The sequence below is a fragment of the Balaenoptera borealis genome (genome assembly GCF_965194805.1).
Source record: "Balaenoptera borealis genome assembly, chromosome: 3".
NCBI classification, from domain to species: Eukaryota; Metazoa; Chordata; class Mammalia; order Artiodactyla; family Balaenopteridae; genus Balaenoptera; species Balaenoptera borealis.
The window spans coordinates 149,380,445-149,399,464 of NC_138866.1; the positions used below are offsets into that span (position 1 = coordinate 149,380,445).

Consider the following 19,020-nt stretch of genomic DNA (forward strand, 5'->3'; position numbering starts at 1 on the left):
ACATGGCCTTTTGTGTCTGGCTTCTTTCACTTAGCATAATGTTTTCAAGGTTCATCAGTGTTGTAGGACAAATCAATATTTTGTTCCTTTTTATAGTTTCTATTGTATGGATATGCATTTTGTTTATCCATTCATGAATTGTTGTAATTTTATGATACGTTTTCAGTGGTTCTTAAAGTGTGGTCAACCTTCAGTGTCACCTGGGAACTTGTTCGGAATGCCAATTTTCAGCTCTCACCCAGATCTACTGAATTACAACCCCTGGGGTGGGGTTTAGCACTCCATGTTTTAGCAAGCTTTCCAGGTGATTCTGATGCATACTTGTTTGAGAATCACTGGTATACCTTATTATTCTTCTTTAACATTTTCTTGGTTTTTCTAGGTATATTAATTCCGCTGGCGGAAGTCTAGTGTTTTGGAACACATACTCAGTTTTTAATTTTTGTAAGTTGTTAAAGTCTTCCTAAAGTTTTACTTACACTTCTTTCATTGTTAGGGTCAATAGTTAACTGGTATTTCAGTCTTCCTCTCTTCTGTTTCTTTCATTTATAAACTCAGTCGGGATTTTAGATCCAGATTATTATTATTATTTTTCAAAATGTTGATTCTCTTCAAGAAAAAGATGTTCACATTTGTATTCACTCTTACTTTATTTAGAAATTTCTCTGTTTTAGTTGGTTTTAGGGCTCATGATAACTTCCCTGTTCTTGGGCTCTGAAGTACTGTAAAGCATAAAAACTACAATTCCCAGCATGCACTGCTACCCGGGTCCTTTTGTCTCCACTGCTTCACTTGTGGAGACCGCATCTCGAGATACACAGTATGTGTCACCATTTGCCTGACCTCTTTCTGCCAAGGTTGCCCTTCTCTGTGTGGGTCTGTAGAGATGATTATACTGGGTGGTGTGGGGCAGGGCAGGCAGAAGGGCTCTTGTAGTGCCCAAGAGGTGGGCTGCTTGGGTTTCTGGTCATGATAAGGAAGGTACAGATATCTTCCTTTTTTTCTGTTGATCTCTGTTTTGAGAAGTGAAGCCAGATCATTCCATGAGCTGAAAACTAAAGTAAGTTTATAAAATTTCTGCTTTGTTTGCCTTAATATCAGTTCCTCCCAATGTTTTCTTTTCTTTGTTTTTTGGTGGGAGCGGAGGGGGTGACAGTTTTCAGCAATGTGAATTGAAAAAAACTTTTTTCCCCTGTTTTCATGGGTATGTTAGTGACAAGTTGAGAGAGGGTGTGTTGGGGTATGGTGGCCAGACACCAGTTTGAAATATAGTGGCACATTCGCTTCAGGGCCTGTGTCTCAGGAGAGAGGCTCTTGTATCTCAGGATCAGGAGCCATGGTATTGCCTCCATGGCATTTTGGTTAAAAAAAAAATCACATTTGGACAGAAAGGGACAGAGACAGTACAAAATGAATAGAGGCCTTTGGACTCCCAGAATTCTATTGAGAAGCAAATTGAGAAAACTACGCAGCTGCAAACACACGTCACCTATCATAGAAAAGGAAGGAAAACACAGAAGGTGGATCCAACAGCCATGAGAATCACTTCTGAGCAGAAACAGGACTGAATCCTAATCAAGGAACTTCCAAAATTTGCCCAGCTGAATTTCAGAACTGCTACTTACTAGTGACTTCGGTGTGCCTCCTGTTTTACGCCTTTTTGAACAGAAGCATTAATAGCGGTTATCTTATGCCTGTTACATCATCTTATGTTGAGTGTGTGTTTCTCTGGGTGGTGCAGATAACTTGTATATTTAGTTCAGATCGAGAGGAACTGTACTCAAGGAGCTGCACTTAAGGAGCTATATATACCTGAGGAGTTTCATCCGCACCTGGACTTGATTTTAATGATGGGAGGCTGGGCTTTGAGCTGATCCTCAAATGGAATGAGACTTTTGGTGGCCTTGGAAGGGGGTGTCTTTTGCATATGGGAAGAATGTAAATAATTTTTGGTCAGTGGGTGGACTTTGGTGGTTTCAAAAATATGTCCACAATTTAAAAATATTTTTCCCTTCAAGAGGTGAACCTTAATTCTCTTCCCCTGTGTGTAGGCTGGACTTGGTGACTTAAAAAAAAAATTAATTTATTTAATTAATTTATTTTTGGCTGAGTTGGGTTTTCGTTGCTGCATGCGGGCTTTCTCTAGTTGTGGCGAGCAGGGCTCCTCTTCATTGTGGTGCACAGGCTTCTCATTGCGGTGTCTTCTCTTGTTGAGGAACATGGACTCTAGGTGCGTGGGCTTCAGTAGTTGTGGCACATGGGTTCAGTAGTTGTGGCTCGTGGGCTCTAGAGCACAGGCTCAGTAGCTGTGGCGCATGGGCTTAGCTGCTCTGCAGCATGTGAGATCTTCCTGGACCAGGGCTCGAACCTGTGTCCCCTGCATTGGCAGGTGGATTCTTAACCACTGTGCCACCAGGGAAGCCCCTGGACTTGGTGACATTTTTCTAATGAATACAATATGGTGTGAAAGATGTTATGTGACTTCTGAGGATAAGTGATAAAAGACATCATGGCTCTTCCTCACACTGCTTCTCACTCGCTCTGGAGGAGGCCAGCTGCCATGTTGTGAGGACCCTCAAGCAGCCCTATGGAGAGATCCACATGGCAAGGGACTGAGGCCTCCTGCCAACGACCATTTGAATGAGTCATGTTGGAATTGGATCCTATAGGATCCGGTTAAGCCTTCAGATGACTGCAGGTTCTGCCAACATCTCAGTTGAAACCGTATGTGAGATTCTAGGCCAGATCTACCCAGCTAACTTGCTCCAAAGTTCCTGACCCTCAGAAGCTATGAGATAATAAATGTTTGCTCTTTTAAACCACTATGTTTTGGGGGGGAAGGTAATTTTTTATACAGCAGTTGATAACTCTTATACAGACAAACGGTTTTTCTGGTAGAGCTTGATTCCTGATACCTTTTGATTCTTGACATCTATCTGGAAAGAGGAATCCAGGCCAAAATCTCTCCAAAAACAGTGCATGTGGCAGAGATCTGCTTAGAGAGAGACACCTGTATGATAGATGTAATACTCAGTAGATGGTCACAAGCTGAAAACGTGTGCAGTCGTACCCAAATCAAGAAACAGTTCACTCTCAGCACTGTAGAACCTCCCTCGAGCTCCTTTCCAGTCATTACTCCTCCAAGGGCAGTTACTATCTCTAACAGCAAAGATTAGTTTTGCCTGTTGTTGTACATAAATGGAATTACACTCTTTTGTGTCTGGCTTTTTTACTCAATGTTATGCGATGCATCCAAATTGTTGCAAACAGTCGTAGATTGCTCATTATAATTGTCCTGTGTGTGAAATTCCACAATTTATTATCCATTCTATTAGTGATGGGCATTTGGATGGTTTCCATCTTTTTGCTATAACAAAAAGTCCAGCTATGAACATGTAAAGATAAATTTTATGATATATATATCTAAAGATTAATAATCGAATATGGGAGTTACTTTCCACAGCTTGACTTTCAAACGTGGAAAAGAGGAAACAGAAGATTGTAATAATTGAAATCTCTGTTCCCCAAAGCTAATCTGAATCACTTCTGCGAATGAACAGCACAAAGGGACTCCCATTGGAACCATTCATTCCTGCATATTCACCGACTGCCTACCATGTGCGATGCTGTTGGGGGAGAGCCTGGTCCTTTTCTCCAGGAGTTTTCCACGAAGCATCAAGTAAGGGGACTGGGCAAAGATCCACGTGGCTGGGATCAGGGTAGAACTCTGTAAGAGCCAAAGAAATACCTTAATAAATTGAGTCTGGAGAGATCAAGGAGGGCTTCCTGGAGGGTGGATCTTGGATAATAGACATAATCAGACACTCAGAGTTGGGGATGGGGTTAAAAAAAAAAAAAGGATGTTTCAGGAGGAGGAAATAGGAGGAGAAAAGTAACAGAGATTGGCATTATTTATAGGTAACCCACCTCATAAAAAATGATTTGAGAGACTTCCCTGGTGGTCCAGTGGTTAGTATCCTGCGCTTCCACTGCAGGGGACACAGGTTCGATCCCTGGTCGGGGAACTAGGATCCCACATGCCTCTCGGTGTGGCAAAAAAAAAAAAAAAGATTTGAAGAATCTCAGAGGGGGGAAGGACATATCTTCATTCCAGAGCTTCCTGCACCGACATCCCTATTGTTAAAGAGGATGGCAACTTTTTTCTGCAGTAAAAAAACCTCACTTCAGACACAGACTTCTTTTGAACCAAAGCTTATTTTATTAAAGATTAGTAGGTCTGCAATGGAGATTTGATTTAAGTTAAAAGATGCCAAGCTCATTCATTCATCCACTGAACATCAATTGTATGTGTAAGTCACTGTCCTGCAACCACTGAGGGTTCATGTGAATGAGGGATGTCCTGAGACAAACCAGTTCCCAGTGATCTTACTGCAGCCCACATAGAGTGGTATGAAATGGTTAAGCAGCAGATTCCTGGGAAAGCTTACCACAGGAAGCTTGGTAAAGTTAATGATATCTGCACGGTGGGGGAGACATTTTTAAGTTGTTCTCAGCCTGGAAATAGTTCCCTTCACCAAAAAAAACACAAAAAAACAACCAGATGTTGTAAAAGCTCCCTCATGGCCACAGTGATGATTAGAGATGCAGACTGCTGGGTGGAGAAAGAGTTTATGGGCAAGAAGTGCATGGTCCAAAGATGTAACACTGATAGAGCCATGCAGGGGGCATTTTGTATTATATGTGCCAGAACTCATAGCATGAGCACAGGTCTGTGTAGTAGCCCGTAGGAACAGGTCTACTCAGAGCTATATGAATTGTGTTGATGAAGATGTGCTTACCGTGTAAACTCCGAGCAACAGTGGGTAAGAGAGAGAGAGCCCATCACTATTGATTTGAAAACAATGAACAGCAAGAAGGAGACCTTCCCATACAATCTGTGTTGAATATAGCATGGCATAGGACCCAGAAAAAGGCATGTGGGTGAGGTAAATCCAAGACAATGACAGAAGAAGAAGATGCTTCAAACAGCATGTAAGAGTTTTCTCTCTCACATATGGCTGAGGGCCTCGGTGGTGCAGAAGTGGATGTGAACAACAGAACCCCTGATGTTGTAGGGTATTTGCATTACAGCAACACATACACACATACATGATTAATTATTCTGGAAGCTAAATCTGGCACATTTTACAATATGAACTCCATTCCTAGTAATAGGAGGTACCTGGATGAGACCAGCCCAATAGATAAAAAAGACCAAATGCAGTAATTCATCCTGCCTTTTAAGTCCTGAAAAAGAACCTTCTTAGCAGATTTCTGGACAAGGTGGACTCCACCCACAGACCAGAGACCATTGTGTCAATTGGAGTGTCTGCAAGGGCTGCCTTGGTCTGACAGTGAGGGCCCCACGATGCGGCAACAAAGAAAACCCACGAGTGTTCTCTCCCAGGGATGTGTTCTAGTCCTGCCAAGGACCAGCTCTCAAAACACGACGAGTCTGTGGAAAGTCACTCTGCTGGCAGTGGGTCTGCATATGGACAGTGAACTTGGCCACCAAGAAGGAAAAGTCCACTCTCCTCATGCATGGAAAAGCACGTTCTCTCCCTCCTACCTGGGGGTCTTCAAAGCTACCTAGAGAGTCCCACCTTGCCCAAGTCTTCCTGTAGGTGCAGGAAGGGTGACCCATCAGACACACCCTTTGCTTGGAGCTCCTGTGGAAGGAATGTTTTCTCTCGGGCAACTGAAAAACCTCCTTGTCATCATCATGGTTGAACACACAGGCCCTTGGGGGAGTGTGAGGGAGTTCAACCCCTCATCTTACAGTTAGAGAAGCTGAAGGACAGCTTAAGACTTAGACAAAAACCCACACTGTTAGACGCCACGTTCCCAGCGGGTCTCCCCCACCCCTACCCTAGGCAAGACAGCTCGGATTAGTCTCTTTGTACAATGGCCTGCATCATACAGATGGGGAGCTGGGGGCAGAGAGGCTGTGGCCTGTCCAGGTCCCATCGCGGGTCAGGGTCGTACCTGGGCAGAAGCACCCCTGGTTCTGGACTCCTTTTCCAGGCCTCTTCCATTAGCACTGCCACTTTCCTGTGGCTAGCACAGCACCGCCCCCCGGCCCCAAACTTAAACGAAAATTCTTCCAAGTGCTTGTCTTCAAATCTAAAAATAAAAGTAGAGTGGCAGAGTCTAACCCTCCAGAAAAGGTGCATCCATGTTGCTGAGGCCAGTCTACCTGGGGTCAGGTGCTTGCAGCCATGGCTATTTCCAAGAGAGGGTAACTTGTCGGGCAAAGTGGGCAGGTATGTCCACTCAGTCCAACGACAATGGCTGCAGAATTTAGAAATGGGATATTGGAATACTCAGAGGGTTTAATCTTCTCTCCGGCAGCCTTTTCTCTTGGTATTTCCTGAGGACAGTGTGGGGCCTGCAGCGACTAGCTTTGGGTCTGACTAAGCGTTTTCTCTGGAGAGGAGCAAGCTGCAACGAGGGCCTCATTCCTGGATGGGTGTAAGACCCGGGGGAGAGGCAGAGCGAGGTCTGAGAGCCCGGGCTCTCGGCCTGGGGCCTGGATGTCCTTCAAAGAGGGGAGAACCGGAAGGCATGTGGTTGTACATTTGCAAATGCGTGAACTCAGCTGCAAGATAGGGATAGGCTTCAGGAACAAGAACAAATCCAGAATTCTCCCCAGTAAAGACAAGGAGTTTTCCTCTGGGAATATGTTCTTCCGCAGTTGTGAAATATCAGGTATAGGAAGACCCCTACATGCTGTAACATATGGGTGTTACAAAAGCATTTTACCTGAACCGTGACCTTGGGTCCTCTATGCAAGTTTGTGGCAGTTTACAAAATTTCTATTGTTTGTGTATAGTGAGATATTTATTAACCTGTAAGACCCCAAAATAAAAATGCCCTTTTCACTACTCTATGGTGATAGAGACCAGAATAGTGGGGACCTTCATGGGTGGGCCATCGACAGGGAGGGGTACAAGGGAGCCTTCTGGGGAGTTGGGAATGTTCTAAACCTTGGTCTGGGTGGTGGCTGCGTGAGTATGTATATATATAAAAATTTAAAAGTCATCAAAGGTGTACACTTAAGATTTGAAGATACTTGTGCATTTTTCTATGTAAGTCATGCCTCAATAAAAAAAGAAAAATTAAAAATTTAAATGCTGTTTTCATTGCTTTGATAAACTAGTCATTTGGGAAGGATGCTTTCATTTCCAAACCTAAAATGTAAGTGACTTATATATTTCAAGCCATCTCTGGGCTCTCACTGTAATACCTTTTGTGCCCAAGCTCTTTCCTCATAAAACATGACCAACTTTTAAGGGTCAAAGATGATTTTTCTCTATCTGTCATTCTTGCCTATGGCACATGTGGACATGTCATTTGTAATGTGGCACAGAGGCCCTGATGAAATTGGAAAAGCATGTGGAGATAAAAATCATTCTGGGATGAATCCAGACACTTCCTGCCACTCTCCAGATGTCACAGGGCTGGAAGCCACCCTCCCGGGGGAAGTGATTCAGCCAGCCTCAGCCAGATGTGTAGGAAGCCGCCCCGGACCCACATGCTAACACTGTCCTGATTGTGCGGAGCATATGCTTTCAGTCAAGAGTGAAAAATGCAAGCAGGGGCACATGCCAGGAGTCTTTCAAGCATGGCCCACCAGTCAGCCTACAGCGCGATGCACTGATCCGTCCAGTCAGCAGATGTGTGTCACCACGACGCAGGCTGAGGCTGGTTAAATGGTAACAGAGCTCAGTGACCTAATGCACACACTCAGCCCTTCCTGAGAACCTCACGCCGTGGTTGTCATGCTGTGGGATGCGTGTCAGCTTGATTCTGAGGCTGCCTGCCTGGAACATCTGCACCTGAACAGCACGGAGTGGCAGAAACGCCCTTTCCTGCACCTAGCAGTGTGTCAGAGACCTTGCCCAGTGGACAAGCAGCCCTCTGGTGCCCAAGTGCAGAGCTTTAGCTCCGAGTCATTTTGAATAATCTTGAATGCAACTGCGAGGCAGTCTGTTTTGGGAAAACTGTCTAGTCCCCGGGTTCTCTCTCCAGGTCTGGCTTTCCTGGGGCCTGGGGTGCCTGTGGGAGCCCTTCCCCACCAGCAAGCCTTCAAGACTGCCACCTGCCCCTCCCCTCTATAGAATGCCCTGAGTGTGGAATTTGCCCACATTTTCTAAAGTCTCTGAGACAGACTTTCAAGAGCCCTTCCTGGTCTGTAAAGAGGGGTAAATGTGCCTGCATACTCGCTCACAGCCAAACGCGCACATGTCTATGGGTTTGAGAGGAAACAGGCCCCCACATACAGTGTCATTCAGGGGGAGACAGACACGAGACAAGGACAGAGAACCCCCAGATGAAGCCAAAAGACCTCATCAGGAAGCCCGTATGTGCACACAATCCCTTGGGTGGCTAATAGCAGCAAATATTGTTCTGAGACAGAAGTCATGGTATGTAGTTCTCCTGAGCGAATATAGTTGGGCAGAAGTAGAAATATTTCTCAACAGTTGTTCCCACCAATTGCTCAGAAACAGGCCTTGGAGAGCTGTGCCCCCCACCCCAGACCCACGCTTTTCCCTGCATACCTCCCGGCCTCTGTGGAACTCACTGATGCCACATGAGGACTCTGTCCCCAGCCGTTGATAGAGCCTGTAGGCATGCTGTAATTTTGGGCAGAGTCACACACGTGTTCTCTTTCCACCCAGACACCAGGAAAGCCAAAACGACTTCAATCATCACTTCAACTCATCCAAAAATAGCTATTGCCTTTTTGTCCACACAAAGATCTTCCTTTTAATTTTATGTATTTATTTTTTTGTCCGCAGCACGCGGCATGCAGGATTTTAGTTCCCCGACCAGGGATCAAACCCGCGCCCCCTGCAGTGGAAGCGCGGAGTCAACTTACTGGACCGCCAGGGAATTTTTTAATCACGGCTCTGCTTGTTTTAAAGCCAGTCGTCAGAATGGCAAGACCAGAGGAACGTCCTCAGCCACGATGTATCTCTTTCCCTTTAGGTGTCGGCAGTACATGCTGGGACTGTGCGAACAGATCCATCTGCCAGTCACCATTTACGTACCAAGCTCTAAAAGCTGTTGCTCAAAAATGGGCTGGGGGCTTCCCTGGTGGCGCAGTGGTTAAGAATCCGCCTGCCAATGCAGAGGACACGGGGTCGAGCCCTGGTCCAGGAAGATCCCACATGCCGTGGAGCAACTAAGCCCGCGAGCCACAACTACTGAGCCCGCGTGCCGCAACTACTGAAGCCCGAACGCCTAGAGCCCGTGCTCCGCAACAAGAGAAGCCACGGCAATGAGAAGCCCGCGCACCGCAACAAAGAGTAGCCCCCGCTCGCTGCAACTAGAGAAAGCCTGTGCAGCAACAAAGACCCAGCACAGCCAAAAATAAAAATAAGTTAAAAAAATAAATAAATTTATTAAAAAAACTGAACCTTACAGTTTTGGGGTGGATCCCCTCCCCTCACAGAGAGAATCCTCAGGGAAAAGCAGTGGTCGCGATAATACATACCTGTGGTTCATCACCACCATCACCAGTCATTTACTTGGCTTTAGAATTTGTTTTTGTGCTTACGTTGGAACGTGGGTCTGCCTAAGGCTGTGGGAATTCACAGCATTTTAGATAAACTAAATGTTCTTCCCCTTAAAGACCTGACTCAGGCAGAACCGGAGGTGGTTTAGTCTCCTCTTCTCCCTCCCTGCTCAGAACAGGCATCCTTCCTGGGGAACAGTCCTTCCTGGGGTGGCTCAGGAGTCTTTGGCTGCCATTGTGTCAAAGGAGGTGGCTGGCCTTGGGGAAGGCTACACTGTCCTGCCACTTGCCTCTGTGCTGTGAAATTGCCTCCTGCCTCCTGCCTCCTGCCTCCTGCCTCTGACACCTGGTCTCCTAAAAAGCTTCTTACTTAGCAGCATGGATTTTGAGGGCCACTAAGAGGGCAAAAAGGGGTGCCTGCCATTTTACCTAAGTGTTTATTTTGTAATTGTACTTTGCGTATTTTTGCTTATTTGGTGAAAACTGTTGAGATGGTTCATCGTCTTCAGGGAAAAGGACTAGAGAGGTGAATATAAGGTAGGAAATTAGAGAGAGAAGAGAGTCAATATAGTACCCGAGAAAGAATGCCATCACTAGAATGTAAGTGTCCCAAGGGCAGGGGCTTTGTCTGTTTTGTTTCTCCAGGATCTAAAATATAAAATAGCACTTGGTACATCAGGGATAGTCAACAAATATTTGCTGAATGAGTGACGTGAAACAGTCTGTTAAAAAGGCCTTCCCAGGACTTCCCAGGTGGCGCAGTGGTTAAGAATCTGCCTGCCAATGCAGGGAACACGGGTTCGAGCCCTGGTCTGGGAAGATCCCACATGCTGCGGAGCAACTAAGCCCGTGTGCCGAAACTACTGAGCCTGCGCTCTAGAGCCCGTGTGCCACAACTACTGAGCCCACGTGCCACAACTGCTGAGCCCACGTGCCACAACTACTGAAGCTCACGTACCTAGAGCCCATGCTCCGCAACAAGAGAAGCCACTGCAATGAGAAGCCTGCACACCACAATGAAGAGTAGCCCCCGCTCGTCGCAATTAGAGAAAGCCTGTGCCCAGCAATGAAGACCCAACACGGCCAAAAATAAATAAATAAAATTAATTAATTAATTAATTAAAAAAAGAGAATATTAAAAAAAAAAGGCCTTCCCCTCTCTAGAAATTCTGGGATGTTGTTTTCTTAAAAATAACAAACGGGCACCCCTCCCCCCCAATCAAAATCTAGAAACCCCCCCCAAACAAAAAAACCCTCATTAACTCTTGATTTTGAGAGGAAAGAGTAAAGAAGGTCTTCTTGGGTTTATTTGTTTGTTCAACATACATTTCTTACACCCCCGTCCTGTGCCAAGTGCTGGGCCTGGAACCTGGGGGACTTAAGCTGATGAAAGAGCACACCCCACCCTCGAGGAACTCCCTGGCCAATGGCAGCCAGATGAGGGCCCTGATCATTACTGCACAATGTTAGGAGTGTTCTCTAGTCCTGGAGAGGGGCTCCAGGAGCCAGGGAGGGAGTGACTAACTTCTGACTTTGCCTGGGGGCCTTCAGGAAGGCTGGGACTTGAAGCCTTAACAGGAGTTCACATGCCTGGCAAAGGGTAGAGAGAGGGAAAGAATCCAAATTCTCATCTTGGACCACGGTTCCATCAGATTAAACACTTACCAGAGTTGTTGACAAGGAGCCAAACGGACAAGCAAAAGTTGGCTCTTCTTTCCTTTTCTCTCTTCTCCTGGGAGAGATGCTAATGAACAACGGTGGCCAAAAGGCAGGTGAGAGTAAGGAATAAACTGGATAATGGGCCAACTGGATAGCCAGCCCCTTCCGAATCATGCAGCCTGCGCCATATTTGATGTCAGTGATGCAGATCAAGACCTGATTACCACATAGCTTCTCCATCAGGCTGGACCCTCAGAGGACAGAGGTCCTCACTATGACGTCGACCTGGTTTCCCACTTTGCAGAGAGCCAGCCTCTGGGGGCTGCTTAATCAGGACAAGTTGATAACATGATACTCAGGGTTTCTTCAGGCAAAGAGTAACTGCTCTTAAGAGAGTGGGTGCTGCTAAAAACCTGTTGCCCATTAATTGCTGTGGAGTGGAATATGCCAAGGTATCTTAATTCAAATCTTACCTCACCGTCCTAGGGACCTTTTGTTGCTGTAAGTAAGGATAGTCCTTGGTTCCAAGAGGAAAATTAAAGGCTGCTCCTGAGATGAGCACAGTCATTTGGATGAAAGAAAACACATGGTTGCATTTAGAAATCAGATCTCAATAAGACGGGGCACCATCTCCTGCCCAGAGAGGAACGAGCCACAGGATGCAAAACTGGAATTTATGTGAGAATACTTTGCCCTTATTATAGTACCTCTAGCAGGGGATTTTGACACACATTTCAGGCGCTAATTAGTTCTTGCATCTATTGCCATGAGTGCACATTGCATGTGCCCATTTTCCTGATGGGAAGACTGACCAGGAGGAGAAAGGTAGAAAAGATGTGCTGGGAGGAAAAGACATGGTGCCATGTCTGCTTAACTATGTTTGCTCAGGGAGAACTGTGCCTTGTTCCTTTTGCCCGAGGGTGTTGTTTCCTGTTGAGCTCACGGTCTCTGCCTGGCAGGGTTCGGGTCCATAATCCATCCCTGATTTTGGAATAAAAATGGCAAAGGCCTACATTGGAAACTAATTGCTTATCAGATCACTGCTTCTGAGGAGTAGGGTGGTGGTTAAGGGCATGCTATCCGGAGTCAGCCTTCTTGGGTTTAAACTCAGGCTATGGCACTTAGCAGCTTTGTGACCTTGGCAGGTTTCTTGAGTAAGAAATTGTGTCTCAGTTTCCTCAGCTGTAACACGGCCTTGATAATAATTCTTTTCTCGTAAGATCATTGTTAGAATTAACTGGTTATTTGTAAAGATTTTGAAACAGTACCTGGCCCACAGAAGGAGTTAAGCATTAGGTTGATCCACGTGAAATTACCAACACATGACTGCTTTTGACCTACAAAAAGCAGCAGTTTCATATGGCTCATTCTGATTTAATTATAAAAAGGTTTTAATTTAAATTTTTTTTTTAATTAATTTATTTATTTGGTTGCGTCAGGTCTCAGTTGCGGCACGCGGGATCTTTGTTGTGGCGCACTGGCTTCTCTCTAGGTGTGGAGCGCGGGCTCCAGAGTGCTCGGGCTTAGTTGCCCCGCGGCATGTGGGATCTTATTTCCCCGACTAGGGATCAGACCCGCGTCCCCTGCATTGGAAGGCAGATTCTTAACCACTGGACCACCAGGGAAGTCCCTTAAATATTATTTATAAAATTATATTTATAATAATTTCATATTTTTATTATTGCATTAGTGATTGTCACTTAGTTTATAACTTTATTATTATATTTATAATATTGGTTTGTAATATGCCTGTTTTCCATTCACTCTTTCAAATATATTTTGAGAGCAATGTGCAAATTCTCTTTAAAAAAAAAAAATTTCACAGGATGGTATGATTATCGTGTGCCTGAATTGGTAACCAAAGCCTACAGCTAAGATACAAAGGGATTAAGGAGGCTGCATTCTGGGGTCGGGGAACTGTGGCATAGGGATGCTGGGGAAACCACCTCTGCAGAAAAGTGTGGTCATCACCCTACCAGCCCCAGCTTCTCAACACTGGCTAGAAGAGGAGGCCTGGAGGAGGACAGACTTAGCCTGTCAGGGGAGTGGAAAGGGCTATTTCTCTCTTTGAAGCCAAGGGAGGGATGCCTCAGGGGAAACCCTTGTCAAATTGGGGGGATGTGGGTTTGATGGAGTCCTGGCTCAGTCAGGAACCAATGAGCCCTTGACACAGCCTGATACAGCAGTGCCCAGGTGTGGGAGAGGGCCCGTGGGGTGAGCTGCATGGTGGGGGCTATGGGTAGAGAGGGGGAAGGACTTACCTCCCCATTCCTTGGCCTCTGGCCTTGGAGTTTCAGTCCCAGGTGGAACATAAAATCGATTCTGCACAGGTCCATGGGTTTAATAGTTGGGGGCTGAGGGTAGGTGAGTTTGGGAGCCAGTGACCACTACTGAATAGGACATCAGAAGCATGTCACAGGATGCTGTGAGCTGGGGCAGGAATATACAGGCCAAGAGTCTAAAGGGATCATCTATGGCTCTGGGAGGTGCCCAGGAGGGAGCCCTCCTTTGCAGGCCTATTGAATGCACCACCTGCCGGCATCAAGCCCATGTGTAGTGTATTACTGCTGTGTAGGAAAGAAGGTCTCCCTGGCTGGGGCAAGTGGGACAATAGCTATCTTTTACTTATTCCTCCAGGCCCCAAGGTTGGTCTCATTTTGGAACGATGGAGAGGGAAGGCTGATGAGAGAGACCACAGAACTCAAACAGACAAAGACACAGATCTAGCCTTGCCTGGAGAAGAGAAGGGGAGGGTCTTTGAGTTGGGTATAATAATAGCAAAACTTACACACTTTGTGTGCCTGGCACTCTTCTAGGGCTTTGATTTCATTTAACCGTGGCAACAATCCTATGAGGTAGGTACTATCATTATTCCCATTTTACAGATGAGGAAAATGGGGGCACAGAGAGGTTTAGTAACTTGCCCAAAGTTCCCAGCTAGTAATTGTAGAGTTGGGATTACAACCAAGGCAGCTGGATCCAGAATCCGTCGTCTTTCATTGAACAAAACTAAATCTTAAGAATTGAAACAAGACTGTTTTCAAAGCAACAATAACAGAAAAATGGATGAACAAAAAGTAGCCAAGAAGTTATATTAGAACCAGAATGAAATATCATCAAGGGTGCTATTATCCAATAGGAAAAGAGGGTTTGACAGACCATGACTAATACGGCAAGTTTTCAATAAATAAAACAATCGTATTCATTCACCCCAGTGCATTGAGATTCCTTGATAAACTGCTTTACCACAGCCTTCTTTGTTCCTTCATGCAAGTCTGTGAGGCAGGCACTAATATTATTCTGATTATACAGATAAGGAAACCAGAGGTTCAGAGAGGTTAAACAAGGTGCCCAAGGTTACCCAGCTGCAAGGTGGGTGTTTGAAAGTAGTTCTTACTGGCTTTAGAACCTGAGCTTGGAATGCCTTTGGTTCTGTGGAGCTGGCCACAGGAAGCTGACATTCCACATGAAACTGACATGGACTTTTACCATGTTTTTGGTCTAGTTATATGGAGAAGCCACGGTATAGAATTACATTGTGAGGGAGAAAGGTGGGAAGACCCATGAGACAGAGGTACACATCTGACCTTTTGAATGGGTGGAGGAAAGAGGGACTCAAAGTCACACCTCCTCAAAGTAATTAGAAATGACAAGGACTAGGGACTTCCCTGGTGGTCCAGTGGTTAAGATTCCACGCTTCCACTGCAGGGGGCCTGGGTTTGATCTCTGGTCAGGGAACTAAGATCCTACATGCCACATGGCACGGCCAATAAAATAAAATAAATTAAATTAAAAAAAAAAAGAAATGACAAGGACTAAGGGCATTATGAACACAATGTAAAAGACAATAGCAGGGATGGCTGCCATACTGAGCCCTTTCACAGCACCAGGTATAAAGGGAGCTCCATATCCTTAGCTGAGCTAAGCTTCAAGGTAACCTGAAGGGAGGGGTGGTATCAACTCCATTTTGTGTATGAAAACCCAAGGCTCAGAGATATTAAGTGACTTACCCAAGGACACACAGCTTATAAAGAGACAAGCACAGATTAAAACCAGGTCTGTCTGATTTCAAGTCTAAACCGTTTCCTCCAGCATATGATTTCTTCCAAGCACCACTTCTTCCCTCATTTGATTCTTGTGGGGATCAGAGGCAGAGGAGACACTGTTATTCCCACTTTACAGACAGAATAGCATGTGCAAAGGCTCTGGCCAGACTTCTCTCTAGAGCTCAGACCTGCATATGCAATATGACCTCCTGGACATCTCCACTCAGATATCCCACAGGTGCCTTACAACCACCATATCCAAAACCAAAGGCATCATCTCATCTTCCTGCCCGACTATTCTCATTCTTCCATTGACTCATTGATTTAGTCAACAAATATTTCCCAGGGTCTGGGGATAAATAGTGAACATCTCAGTAGCTAGTGATACTCTCTTCCTAGTTGCCTACGCCAGAAACCTGGAAATATTCTTGCATTCTCTCAACTCTCCACAGCCAATCATTCACCAAGTTCTATTTCTTCTACTAGATATCTCTAAAATCCATCCATGTATCTCAAGCCTTCATCATCTCTTGCTCAGAATATTGCATCAGCCTCTGGGTGTCTCCCAGTTCCATTCCCCTCCTCCTCCCTCTCCCTCTCCTCCTCCTTTCCCTCCCCCTCCTCCTGTTGCTCTGTCACAGCAACTCTCACTCCCAGGATTTCACATATTCTGCCCCCTCTGGCAGAACACCCTTCTGACTTCTTTCACCAGGCTGATGCCTATGCATTCTTCAGATCTCAATTGAAATGTCTCGTCCTCAGGGTGTCTTCATCTACTCTGTGGATTAGGCACTTTTTTCTCCTGTCCTAGCACCGACTACATTCCCTATCATACCAGCCATCTCATTAGAGTATTAACTTATTTAACACATATCTGCAAAGACCTTGTTGTCCTGCTCACCAGTGGATACTTAATGACTCAATGAATCTGTGAACAAATGAGTCAATGAATGGGTGGGTGAAGATGCAGAGTTATTAAAGATCATGGCAAAGTTGGGAAAGAAGAAGTTTCTCTGGGGGCTCCATCAGGGAATTTGGGGGGGGGCAGTGATGACAGATGAGGCTGGAGAAGTAAGCAGTGGCTGGAATTGGGGTGGCCTTGTGTGTTTGGATATTGTCTTGTAGGCAGTAGCATTTTGTTCTCACTGGAATAGACACTCACTCTGGATATGGATTTGCCTTCCCTATATGCAGTGCTTCTGTCAAAACTATCATCCATGGACTTTTAGGATGCCTCATGCACTGTCATGGTATTGCACACAGTATTGTTTCTGATCAAGGAACTCACTTGATAGCAAATGAGGTGTAACAGTGGGCTCTTGATCATGGGATTTGCTGGTCTTATCATGTTCCCCACCATCCTGAAGCAGTTGGCTTGATAGCATGGTGGAATGGCTTTTTGCAAACTAAGTTATAGCACCAGCTAGGCGGCGATACCTTGCAGGGTTGGGACAGGGTTCTCCAGGAGGCCGTATATGCTCTGAATCAGCATCTGATATGTGGTACTGTTTCTCGATAGCCAGGATTCGTGGGTCAAGGAATCCAGGGGTGGAAATGGGAGAGGAACCATTATTACCCCTAGTGACCCACTAGCAAGATTTTTCCTTCCTGTCTCCACGATGCTGTGCTCTGCTGGCCTAGAGGTCTTTGTTCTAAAAGGGAAGAATGCTTCCACGAGGAGACATGATGATTCCATTGGACTGGAAGTTAAGAGTGCCACCCAGCCACTTTGGGCTCCTCATGGCTTTAAGTCAACAAGCAAAGAAGGGATTTACTGTGTTGGGTGGGGTGATTGATTCTGACTATCAAAGGGAAATTGGAGAACTACGGAAATTGGACAACTACTCCACAATGGGTGTAAGGAAGAGAGTGTTTGGAATATAGGAGATGCCTTAGGCCATCTATTAGTGTTACCATGCCCTGTGATTAAGATCAATGGAAAACCTAATCCAAGTAGGACCACTAATGGCTCAGACCCTTCAGGGTTCTTTACCCACCAGGTAAAGAATCATGACCACCTGAGGTGCTTGCTAAAAGCAAAGGGCATATGGAATGCATAGTGGAGAATGTAGTTATAAAAACTAGCTATGAGCAGGTAACCAGTTACAGAAATGAGTATTTCTCCCTTATTTTGTTATGAATATATGTATATGCGTGTGTGTATCATGTAACATAAGATGGATGTATTGACTTTATATCATAGTATTTAAGGGCTGTTTTAAAATTTTTTCCCAGATCTATTGAGATATAAATGATATATAACATTGTGTAAATTAGGTGTGGTTAACTTTACATCACAGTATTTAAGATACAAGATATTAAGGAGAAGAGTAAATATTATTCAAGGAGTTTGCATCCTCTTCTGGGGAAAGGGTTAGTGTGTTTTCAGCTGTTCACAGGATAGTGGTATCATGTTAGGTGGAATTATGATCTTGTTATTGTCTTTGTTCTGAGATTAACTATCATTTAAGGAGACGTGTATGGGTACTGAGTCGACAAGGGATGGACTTACGTTGGTTAATTTCATGTATCAGTTAGGCTGGGCCACAGTGCCCAGGTATTTGGTCAAACATTGTTCTGGATGTTTCTGTGAGGGAGCTTTTGTATGAGATTCACAGTTAAATCAGTGGACTTTGAGTAAATCAGATTGCCCTCCATACTGTGTGTGGGCCTCATCCAATCAGTTGAAGGCTAGAACAAAGTCTGACCTACTCTGAGCAAGAAGGAATTCTGCCAGCAGAAGAACTTTGAACTTGAGCTGTAACATCAGCTCTTCCCTGAGTCTCTAGCTTTCTGGTCCACCCTGAAGTTTCTGGATTTGCCAGTCTCCATAATTTTGTGAGACAGGTACTTAAAATAAATCTATCTCTATATGTATACATACACATCCTATTGGTTCTATTTCTCTGGAGTACCTCGACTTACACAGATGCCTCTTAGACTATAGGGCAAGCTGGCACCCTCCTCACCTCTTGGACTCATCATTCTCAAGTAGATAAATGGCTGGTGGCAGGGGGAGAGAGGAGGAAAGGGGAAGGGAGAGGTGCTTTAGAGTTACTTGATGGTATTCCTGCACAGCAGGATGTTTAAACACAAAGAAGAGGAGCCTTGTTTTCATATTCTCCAATCTGTCCCCCTAAGTCCAGGGCCAACAAGGGGAGCCCATTTTCCCTGGGGCCAGCCCTAGGGAATGAGTCTCTGCTGCGTTCTCCATAAATGGACGATGTGCCTCTGCCGCTTAGCCCAAGTAGACCCCTTCCTCAGAGATCACCTGGACCATCAACATCAGTTCTCAGATGAGGAAACTGAGGCCCATTAGGGGAAGGGACATACCCAAAGTCACACAGTTCATTACATTTAGAACTAAATTAATTACGTATTAGAATGACACCCTGGTTCCTGGGTTCTCAATCTAGTGCTCTTGACCTGAACTTGCCATACTGCTCACCTATTTTATCTGTTTATTGTTTCCCTCAGAACAAGGCCCCTGGTCTGGAAAACACAAAGTGAGAAGGGAGCTAGTCCAGCCGTTTTCACACAAAAGGTGAGTTTTTTAAAACATTCGAGATATGGTTACTGATCTAAAGGGCTTTGCTGTCCCAGCAAGGTAAACATTTAGATTAACAGCATGATAATAGGTTGTAATTCATAATCACAAGGTGGTTAATAAAAACTTGGGAACATAATCCATGATGAGTGCTCTTAAAATGGTTATAAATCTAAACATTGTGTTTCCTTTTGTGTTCTAATTGCAGAGGTGTTCAAAATTAGTCATGTAGCACTGTAAAGATTTAA

General features: G+C 45.1%; 1 protein-coding gene across 6 annotated transcripts in view; it reads left to right on the forward strand.

Annotated features, from left to right (window-relative positions):
* LOC309626986 (endophilin-A3) overlaps positions 1-19,020 on the forward strand; it is a 651,420-nt gene that overhangs the window by 29,647 nt on the left and 602,753 nt on the right. For 5 of the 6 annotated variants that reach the window (XM_082388465.1, XM_082388463.1, XM_082388462.1 and 2 more), the window contains exon 3: positions 18,703-18,769. The gene's annotated coding sequence lies outside the window, so the exon portion shown is untranslated. Of the gene's footprint in view, positions 1-15,948; positions 18,770-19,020 lie in introns of those variants that run through there. The other variant, XM_082388456.1, reaches the window with a different exon arrangement.